Genomic DNA, 10,702 nt, shown 5'->3' with positions numbered 1-10,702 from the left:
CCGTTCTGCCTAGCAACAAGTGACGCTGATCTCTGCTCCATGTGATTGGAGCAGAGATCAGTGTTCACTAAAAGAAAGCCCAGCCCCCCACAGTTAGTAACACACCCCTAGGAACACTTAACCCCTACACTGCCACCCCCTGGTTAACCCCTTCACTGCCAGTGTCATTTACACAGGAATCAGTGCATTTGTATAGCAGTGATTGCTGTATAAATGACAATGGTCCCAAAAATGTGTCAAAAATGTCTGATGTGTCCGCCATAATGTCACAGTTATAATAAAAATCGCTGACTGCCGCCATTACTAGTAAAAAAAAAAAAATATTAATAAAAATGTCATAAAACTATCCCTTATTTTGTAAACGCTATAACTTTTGCGCAAACCAATCAATAATCGCTTATTGTGATTTTTCTTACCAAAAATATGTAGAAGAATACGTATCGGCCTAAACTGAGGGAAAAAAAATGTTTTTTTTTTATATATTTTTGGGGGATATTTATTATAACAAAAAATAAAAAAGAATGCCTTTTTTCCAAAATTTCCGCTCTATTTTTGTTTATAGCGCAAAAAATAAAAACCGCAGGGGTGATCAAATACCACCAAAAGAAAGCTCTATTTGTGGGAAAAAAAGGACGTCAATTTTATTTGGGAGCCACGTTGCACGACCGCGCAATTGTCAGTTAAAGCGACACAGTGCCGAATCGCAAAAAGTGGTCTGGTCTTTGGCCAGCAAAATGGTCCGGGGCTGAAGTGGTTAAAGACATTACTAAGTGCTTACAGACTACAGTATGTACTGTATGAATGTTTATATAATAACAGGTTCACTTGCTAGAATAAGTTTGCAGGAAAACGTTGCTAGAACCAGGGCGGTTGTTCTTGTTGTAGAGCAGGATCTCCAATCTTTCCAAACAAAGGGCCAGTCTACTGTCCTTCAGACTTTAAGGGGACGGACTTTGCCCGGAGTGAGTAGAAAATGCCCCAGTGTCAACGGATGTAACAATGCCCCCTCCTGGGTATTAATTGGAAGGAATAGTGCCCCATGGTTTCCTCTGAAGCAGGTGTGAACCCAAAATGAATAAACGGGCAATGTCCGGGCCAAAAATATTTATTGCGGTCTGAACCATTCGCTCAACAATATTTGGTCGTATTTATTCACCACTGGGTTTTTGTTTTTTTTATAAATAAATGAAAAAAATACATGTTTTTCTTCATTTCTGTTTTAAAATTTTGCAAATAAAAAAACTTTTCTTCATACATTTTTGGCCAAAATTTATTCTTCTCCATTTCTTTGATGAAAATGAACCCAAATCACTGTATATAATTTAGTCTGTAGAAAAGTTCTAGAGTCTGTAAACTATGGTATATACACTGTATATCTGAAAATGTATCAATCCTGATGTATTGACGGACTATCTCATTCCTTGAGGTCCTAAAATGCCAGGCTAATACAAATATGCCCCACATGACCCCTTTTTTGGACGAAGACAGTCCAAGGTATTTAGTAAGAGGAATGACGAGTTGTAATTTTTGTTGTCATAATTGTTTGGAAAATGTGATCCATGTGACCAATCACAGCTAGCAACACAATTGTACGAAATGGATGGCTTGCAAGTAAGCCATCCATTGTTTACAACTATCATGTGACCTGCTGTGATTGGTTACAGCGCTCACACGGTACAGGCAGCTGGCTGTTGCAGTGATCAGTCATTGGCTGCGTCCCAGTGGACACAGCTGTTGACGGATTGCACCGCAGCGCGGCCCAAAGTGCGTCCGCATGAGGCGTGATTCGGAAGGGTGTCATATAAGGGATCAACAAGAGTCCCGCCCCCAGCCATCATTGTGCTATAGGCTGATCGGGAAATGGTTAAATTGTGGTTGGGGCAGCAGGATGTCTAATTTACCTGTCCATAATACTTCTTCCTTGACAGGTTTCAAAAAAATCATTCATAGTTCTATATTTAGTTACATTTAGTTACATCTCACAAAAGTGAGTACACCCCTCACATTTTTGTAAATATTTTCTTCTTATCTTTTCATGTGACAACACTGAAGAAATGACACTTGTCGTCAAGTAGTGAGTGTACAGCTTGTATAACAGTGTAAATTTCCTGTCCCCTCAAAATAACTCAACACACATCCTTTAATGTCTAAACTGCTGGCAACAAAAGTGAGTACACCCCTAAGTGAAAATGTCCCAATTGTGCCCAAAGTGTCAATATTTTGTGTGGCCGCCATTATTTTCCAGCACAGCCTTAACCCTCTTGGGCATGGAGTTCACCACAGCTTCACAGGTTGGCACTGAAGTCCCCTTCCACTCCTCCATGATGACATCACAGAGCTGGTGGATGTTAGAGACCTTGCACTCCTCCACCTTCCGTTTGAGGATGCCTCACAGATGATCAATAGGGTTTAGGTCTGGAGACATGCTTGGCCAGTTCATCACCTTTACCCTCAGCTTCTTTAGCAAGGCAGTGGTGGTCTTGGAGGATTGATAGGGGTTGTTATCATGTTGGAATACTGCCCTGCAGCCCAGTCTCTGAAGAGAGGGGATCATGCTCTGCTTCAGAATGTCACAGTACATGTTGGCATTCATGGTCCCCTCAATGATCTGTAGCTCCCCAGTGCTGGCAGCACTCATGCAGCCCTAGACCATGACACTCCCACCACCATGCTTGACTGTAGGCAAGACACACTTGTCTTTATCCTCCTCACCTGGTTGCCCCCACACACGCTTGTCACCATCTGACACCAAATAAGTTTATCTTGGTCTCATCAGACGACAGGACTTGGTTCCAGTAATCCATGTCGTTAGTCTGCTTGTCTTCAGCAAACTTCTTGCAGGCTTTCTTGTGCATCATCTTTAGAAGAGGCTTCCTTCTGGGATGACAGCCATGCAGACCAATTTGATGCAGTGTGTGGCGTATGGTCTGAGCACTGACAGGCTGACCCCCCACCCCTACAACCTCTGCAGCAATGCTGGCAGCACTCACATCTATTTCCCAAAGACAACCTCTGGATATGATGCTGAGCACGTGACCATCACCTTCTTTGTTGGACCATGGCGAGGCCTGTTCTGAGTGGAACCTGTCCTGTTAAGCCGCTGTATGGTCTTGGCTACCATGCTGCAGCTCAGTTTCAGGGTCTTGGCAATCTTCTTATAGCCTAGGCCATCTTTATGTAGAGCAACAATTCTTTTCTTCAGATCCTCAGAGAGTTCTTTGCCATGATAACACCAAATTTACCACACCTGCTCCCCATTCACACCTGAGACCTTGTAACACCGGGGAGGGAAAATTTCTGATTGGGCCCAGTTTGGACACTGTCACTTAGGGGTGTACTCACTTTTGTTGCCAGTGGTTTAGACATTAATGGCTGTGTGTTGTGTTATTTTGAAGGGACAACAAATGTACACTGTTATACAAGCTGTATACTCACTACTTTACATTGCAGAGAGAGAGAGAGAGAGAGAGAGAGAGAGAGAGAGAGAGAGAGAGAGAGCGAGAGAATGCAACGAAAATGAACTGGGTGTAGAAAGGTTATAATACCACAGATAAAACTCAAAAGAGGAAGGAGTTGGATAGGGGGAAGTTATTATCAAACCACAATGGCAGCTGTAGTCATAGGTTATAATAAAGTTTATTAGAGATGCACTTGTGGGTCACATAGGAACTACTAAAGCTTTCAAAGCACAAAAACTGAAAAAAATTCTGTAGGCTTTCCCCATGCCTGTGTGCCTCTGTGTGTCTGTGTAAATACAGGAAGTGAACAGGCAGCAGCTTCAGCTGCCCACAGTTAAAATGGCTGCAGCCAGACTCAGTGGAGGGAGATTTTCACAGTATTTTTTGGTAAAGACTGAATCACAATATATATAAAATGATATGGAAAGTGGTTGGAGGGAAGCTTGAGAATGGCAAAGATGTTTTTATTACAATTTACATGAGCAGACTGTATTTCCTCTTTAATATCACACAGGGAACAAAAAGTTCAAAGTCTCTGTGATGAGACACCAGGGATCATTTAGACCTGCCTTCTACTGAAGCTACCGTAATTGAGCACAGATCCTGCTACGTTAGCTTCTTCCCTGGCCAAAGCAGACAGGGAAAGTGACACCAAGACCGGGAAGTGACATGGTACACGTTGCTTTCAGAAACTTTACAGCTAAGCGAGATCAGATAAAATCTGTAAAGGATCCAGATGTTTGCTGATGTTCAAGGGTATCCCTTACCTCCACCCACTGTCACCCACCATGCAGGTCCCAGGCCTGCAGAAGAGACAGCAAAGTCTTTGAAGCATGGCAGGGTGGGGGGTCTCACTGTGGAGGGCAACATTCTTGGGGTCAGAAAGCCAACAGTCAGTCGGTGGAGTGTAAAAAAAAACCTGTACATATGACATGTATCAGTGGCAGTAAAAGGATCAAACCACATTAATAAAATGCTAAATGCTGCAAGTACCCTGGCAGTGTTATATGGTTTGTCACAACTCCTGTAGCTATCACTCTTGCTGGACAGCTTGACCTGTTACAGGAAGTAGAGAAACAATGGATTGACTGGTAGGATCAACAAGTTATACTGAAAGGACAAAAAACAACAACTGCTTTCTTTATCATAAATCACGGGACACAGAGCAGTCATAGTAATTATGTATGTGGGTTATATGCCACCTAGGTAAATGGACACTGGCAACCCAAGACAGGAAGCCCCCTCTATATAACCAATCCCATACAGGAAGTACCTCAATTTTTTTGCCAGTGTCTGAAGGTGTTGGTCACGGTTGAAGAAGTACAAAAGAAGAAAGCCCCATTGCGGAAATCCTTAAGCAGGATCAAGGGACTATGCAGTCGGATCCATCCTAGATGCCAAAAAGCAACGGCCAAAATGGATGGTACCCGAGTCTCGTGGAAGAAAAAGTGAGGTCACTTGCCTGTAATGCTACTCTGTTGAGGGCTGGTCTCTGGGATCTGGCACCTTGGTCGCATACCTAAAACAAATGTTGTCCTGGCAGGGTGCTGTACAGGTCCAAGGGTGTGGACCCCAGCATACAAGGGGGACCTGGTCCTTGAAGGTCCGTCATGACATGGCCCACCGTGATGGGTGAAGATTGGATCTGGCTGTGTTTTTTCAGCAGTATCCTGCGGCGGGAATGGTAAGTCAAAGAAGATCCTTTGGTAATCCGTAAGATCCGTAAGGAATTCATACGGTTCACTTTTGGACTTCTTTTGAGTAAATGATGCCTTGCCTGTTTTTTACCACTAGAAGGTGTAATTGTAACATACCTGGTGTTTAACATTACCATGCTTCCCCTGCGGTGTGCTCAGTGTCTGCCAGTCCTGTGGAACAGCGTTGCCTCCTTACTCCGCTCTGTCATGGCTGCCGAAAGGGCTAAAGGATCACCGCCTCTGAAACACGCGGTTGGCTTTCCCTGAGGTACGGGGAATTCCCAATGGTTTCTCCGTTGCGTCTGAGGGGGCGGGCCACCCATTTACGTATCCAGGTGGTCACATCCACCTTTAAAGAATCGGGGGCTTTCAGGCTCAGTAGTAACTACCCTCATTAATGCAAGGAAGCTGGCTTCCAGGACCATTTATTATAGGGTCTGGAGGGCCTATGTTTCCTGGTGTGAAACCAAAGCATGGCATCCTCGCAAGTATGTCATAGGAAGAATTCTTACCTTCCTACAGTTGGGGGTAGAAATGAAGGTATCCTTGAGTACAATCAAGGGTCAGATCTCAGCCCTGTCAGTATTCTTTCAAAGGCCGCTTTTTTCACATTCCTTGATCTGGGCCTTTATACAAGGAGTATCTTGTGTAACTCCACCAGTTAGGTCACCCTTGTGCCCATGGGATTTGAATCTAGCTTTATCGGCATTACAAACACAGCCCTTTGAGCCGATGCACCATATTCCTGTTTTTTTTTTTTTTTTGCAGTAACATCAGCAGGGAGAGTTTTAGAATTGGCAGCTTTCTCATGTAAAGCGCCATACTTAATTAATCATAGGGACTGCGTTCTCACCCAACCTTTCTACCTAAGGTAGTGTCCAGTTTTCATCTGATCCAAGATGTCTCCCTGCCTTGCTTTTCATTTTACATTCTCTTGATGTAGTGAGAGCTCTCAGGCTCTATCTGAAGGTGACAGCTCAGATACGACAAACCAATGCTTTGTTTGTGCTGCCAGAAGGGCCCAGGAAAGGGCAGGCAGCACCACAATCAATTATTTCAAAGTGGTTGAAAATAAAGGTTCTGCCTTTTCAAGTTAAAGCACACTCTACTAGAGCAGTGAGTGCTTCATGGGTGGTGTATCACCAAGCCTCTATGACTCAGATTCATTTTTATGAATGTGAGCCTATCAACAGTGTATGTGGACAGGCACACTCTGTGAACCCTTACAGAACCTCCAGCAGCACTGAATGTGCGTTTAGAAAGAACGCTGGATATGGGACAGGCTAGTAGCTCAATTGCATATTGAGCAAATTCTAGCCAGTGGTCTATCCTCCAGACCCATTAACCCAGTGGATGCTCTGTTGGAAAGGTCTCCAAGTCTGCTCTTGCCCCTAGATATTCCTGCACCACGTAATGCAGACATTGGCGATGGTTTCTTGAACCGATCAGACCTTGGTGCTGAGGACTGAAAAATTGTCTGAAGGCATCAGTCAACCATCCAACTTCTCCATCATTCTTTCTCTGACTGAAGGAAGCCTTGTCAACAAGTTGCCCAGCACCAGGAAATTGTAACCTCGCAGGGTCTGGAAATGCATTGCAAAAACCTTTCTTCAAGGCCTCCTGAAGATGTTTTATCCTCTGCTCCCTCTGCAAAGGCAGGATGAGTTCTGAAACCTTACCATTGTAATGTGGATCAAGAAGGGTTGCCAGCCAGTAATGATCCCTCTCCTTGATACCACATATCCTAGGGTCCTTTCACAGGCTTTACAGAATCAGGGAGGCCATGCAGTGTAAGTTTTCAGAGACATTTAGAATCACTAAGGGGGAGTGCGCATGCGCGAGGCTTCCAAGATGGCCGCGATCATCTAAAGCTCCGCTGCCTCGCGGAACGACGGAACCCCTACCGCACGACACGGCTACCCTTCCGCTTCCCGAGCTATAGGGACGGACTCCCGAAGTGTTGGGGCACATTACTGAATGACCGGTGGACTGGCTAAATGCAATCTGGGCCCGCTGTTCGCTTCATTGGCCGTGAGGGAGAAATCCAAGATGGCCACCGCAGCACAGCTCCTGTCTCAGGATCACAGATCCGCAGGCACAGTGGATTTCAGGTCAGATACAGACTTTCCTCCTCTCCACGCCACCCCAGGCAACCCCAGGGGTCTCCCCAAGGAAGCCACACCGTCCCCGGCCTCCACGGTCTCTCTGCTGGAACGCACCATCCAGGAGTTCTCCCCCTCCCCAGCGGGGACTTACAGGGTTACCCAGGCCGCCATGGCCCCCCATGAGGCTGCTCATGCAGACCCAGTCTCCCACATGGATGCCCTGTTTGGCAAATTCTCTGAACTATTAGAAAGGGGCCTCTCCCAAACTGCCTTGCAAATCACGGGGGAATTGAAAGCTGACTTTATTAACCTAGGCTCCCGGATCGAAACGATCGAACATAAAATGGAGGATACCATAGCCAGATCCATCCAAAACTCCAGGCACATTTATTCAGTACAGGAGCAATTGGACATAGCCATGGCCCGTATCGATGACCTCGAAAATAGGTCACGCAGATATAACATCAGAATTCGCGGGCTTCCAGAATCAATAACTGATGTGTCCAGGGCGGTGCAAGACCTCATTCAACAGCTAATCCCTGACATCCCAGCTACTAAGCTTGAACTTGACCGGGTCCATAGAACCCTCGGCCCCCCTAGGAAGGATGGCACCCCGCGCGATGTTCTGGCCAAGCCACATCACTTCTCGGTGAAAGAAGAAGTTATGAAGAGAGCCAGATCCCTGCAACACGTCACATACCAGGGTCACCAGGTTCAGATCTTTGCGGACCTCTCCCCCTCCACCATACAGAGACGGAGAGCTCTAAAACCCCTCTTGCTTGCAATGTCGCAAAAAGACATAAAATACAAATGGGCATTCCCATTTGCGGTCAGGTTCACGGACAAAGGGAAGTCTTTTGCTTTCTCCACTTTCCCCGAGGGGGAAAAGCTCCTCACCAGGCTGAAAATCATTTCTCATGAAGCTGATATGGACACTTCTAACCCTAGCCAAGGCTCCAACAAACGGCCCACTCCTAACAGCCCACAATCCCCGTTGTGGACCTCCGGAAGAGCCAAGAAGGTCAAGGATAATGCACCCACCTGAGCAACATCCAGACCCCTTTTCAGACTCTCCATTCTGCGACTGACCGTCCGAGGTCCTGGAGAGGGTCGGAGGACTGCTCCCCAAACATTGAAAGTTTGGCCCTCCAACCCTTTTTGCCCTCCCCTTGCCTAGGACTTGTGCTACCCTTCTCCCCATTGCCTTCAATATTCCGGGACGCTATGCAGTACTTCGTCCATCTACTGGACTGCCCGTAACCCCTCATATTTTTTGCGTCCCCTCGAAATGGGCCCTAAGGCTGCTTTGAGGATTCTTCAGGGGGCTGCATTCCCCAGCACCCTCCCTGGATATACCATCCTACCTTCTGCCTAAAGAACAGCATTCATTGTTTAGCCCCAGTGTCTTCTAATCATTATGTTTAGCCGTGCCTCAAGAAAAAAAATTTTTTGTTTTATATTGCTGCTTATCTGCTATTGTTATTTAATGTTGATTTCACAGTTCGGGTAGTTACCCGTCTAGGGGTCCCCAGTTCCGCGAGGGACCACATGTGTAACTCTCCCTCCCTCGGCCTTTCCCAGGCGTCTGAGGGTCGGGACTTCTGACCTTATGGGTCGGTTGTCTACATTGTTCTTTCTTGGGATTTCGGGGGGTGTCTCCTGCCCTGATCTCCTCTTTCTTTTCTCAGGAACCCTTTCTTTCCTTGCCCTTTCTCCTCCTCTCTCCCCCCTTGATGGTAAGCTACCCCCGTTGAATGTTTACATGACACTACTTTTTTTCTCCTCAGGTTGGGCTGAGCTAACCCAGTCGGCATGGTATCCTGGGAGACAACCTCGGGCCACCGATCCCAATGCCCCTACCGAGAACCCCGCTTTGGATTGGGTAAGTGAGGTCGCTTTCAGATGCTGGGCTCCCCCTCTGCTCCATGGCTGATCCACAGACTGCTAGGCTTAAGATAGCCACCCATAACATTCAGGGTCTTAATTCCCCCATCAAACGGAGAAAAGCCCTTGATTACTACAAATCCCTGAAACTAGATATAATTCTACTTCAGGAAACTCACCTTCCTATCCGGTATAGTCCCAAGTTCCTACATGCCCACTTCCCTCAGTTCTACTTAGCCAACGCGGAATCCAAGACCAGGGGGGTGGCCATTTTGATTGCCAAAACATGCAAATTCAATAAAAGTTTTGAGAAAGCGGATCCGGAGGGCAGGTATTTACTTGTAAAGGGCACTGTGGGGGACCAACTTTACTCCTTGGTCTCCTACTACGCCCCGAACACGGGTCAGGCCAAATTCTTCGAATCCCTGCTGCGCACCTTAGCACCTCTTTTAGAGGGAACGGTTATTGTCGGAGGGGACTCTAACGTCGCCTTTGATCAAGGACTTGATAAATCCTCCCCCTCACATTCCCGCTTAACCAGGCCCACGAAGGCAAGCCTACGGATCGCCAAATTGCTTCACGCTCATGGGTTATCCGATGTCTGGCGGGAATTAAACCCCACAAAGAGAGACTACACTCACTTCTCAGCGCCACACCAATCATATGCACGGATAGACCACATACTTGTCCCCTCCTCGCTCCTTCCCAGGATGCTCAAAGCCTCCATCACTGACACAGTGGTCTCGGATCACTCGCTGGTAATTGTGACGGCCCTGGGGGGTTCGAGTGGGAGACACCCCAGGCATTGGAGGTTAAATGAATCCCTCCTTTCGGAGCCATCACGAGTTATGGATCTCGACAAAGCACTGCAGGAATATTTCTCTATTAATGCGACTTCTGATGTCTCCCCCGAAACCCTGTGGGCGGCGCACAAAGCATTTATTAGGGGAAAACTCATGCAATTAGGTTCTCAAATAAAACGGGAAAGGCAATCAACCATCCTGAAGCTAGAAGAGGAATACTCTAAACTCAGAGCTCTTCACAAAAAGGACCCCCTCCGCACCCCCACCTCCATACTAGACAAGACTCGCTTAGAACTCAATCTCGCCCTCACCACGAAAGCAGAAAAATCGGTTAGGTGGTCTGGCCACAAGTTTTACTCACAGGCGGACAAAATAGGCACACTCCTGGCTAATAGACTCTCCCCTAGAACCAAGCTGAGCACCCTCCCTCGGATCAGAAGCGCAGGACTCCCGCCCACGTCTAATCCGGTCACAGTTCTGAATGCCTTTCAGAACTTTTACACCTCTCTCTACAGTAGCCCCCCATCTCCCAAAGATAACCTCCTTCCAAAGTTTTTGGAGGGACTCCCCATCCCTGCCTTATCAGACGTTCACAAACAAGTCATGGAAGCCCCCTTCCAGGCAGAGGAGATACTGGGAGTCATAAAGGATCTTAAAAAAAGCTCCGCCCCTGGACCCGACGGTCTTTCGATCCCTTACTATAAAGCCTTTGCCAACACGCTAGCCCCTCCCCTGGCCAATCTCGGTAATCATAA

This window comes from Lithobates pipiens, unplaced genomic scaffold (genome assembly GCF_037356315.1).
Source record: "Lithobates pipiens isolate NorthernLeopardFrog02 unplaced genomic scaffold, aLitPip1_a1.2 Scaffold_22, whole genome shotgun sequence".
Lineage (NCBI taxonomy): Eukaryota > Metazoa > Chordata > Amphibia > Anura > Ranidae > Lithobates > Lithobates pipiens.
The sequence above is the reverse complement of the archived record's forward strand: the minus strand, read 5'-3'. Positions refer to the sequence as shown.